The following is a 597-nucleotide window of genomic DNA, read 5'->3' as shown; positions in this document are numbered from 1 at the left end:
GAATAAAATATAACCTATTGTCTCAAAATTTTTAAAAAAATACTCTTAATGTTTAATTCAAAATAATTTTATACATTTAGAAAAACTTATACTCAATCTACAAGCTGGCACCCCAAACCATGTTATCAATCTTCTATTTTCGTGAAGATAAGGGAAAAGAATGGTAAATTTTTAAATTTGTTTTTTCATACTTTTGGCAAACCATTATTAACATTTGGCAAAATGCTTTAATTTTTTCATACTAAAAATAAAAATTAATATACAACAAAATAAAAGATATAACATTTCTCTCTTACTGTTTAGTCCGCGATAATCGATTTGTAATTGTTCAAACACAGTAACTATTTTTTACCGTTGTCAGTAACTGCTTTCTCGCGTACATTCACACTTCTTCCAAAATGTTGGACCAGCTGGTAGCGTTTAGTTCTCTAAAGCTGCATTTGTTTGGTTTGTATATTAAAACTAAGAGGTTGGAAGATTGGAATTGAGTATTATTTATTATATTTTATAATTAGAGATAGAAATTAAAATTTTAGTTTTGAGATATAAAATTTAATTTTTTTTAATATTTTTAAAAAATAAAATATATTATATATT

Source organism: Arachis ipaensis, chromosome B05 (genome assembly GCF_000816755.2).
Source record: "Arachis ipaensis cultivar K30076 chromosome B05, Araip1.1, whole genome shotgun sequence".
Classification (NCBI taxonomy): Eukaryota; Viridiplantae; Streptophyta; class Magnoliopsida; order Fabales; family Fabaceae; genus Arachis; species Arachis ipaensis.
The sequence above is the reverse complement of the archived record's forward strand: the minus strand, read 5'-3'. Positions refer to the sequence as shown.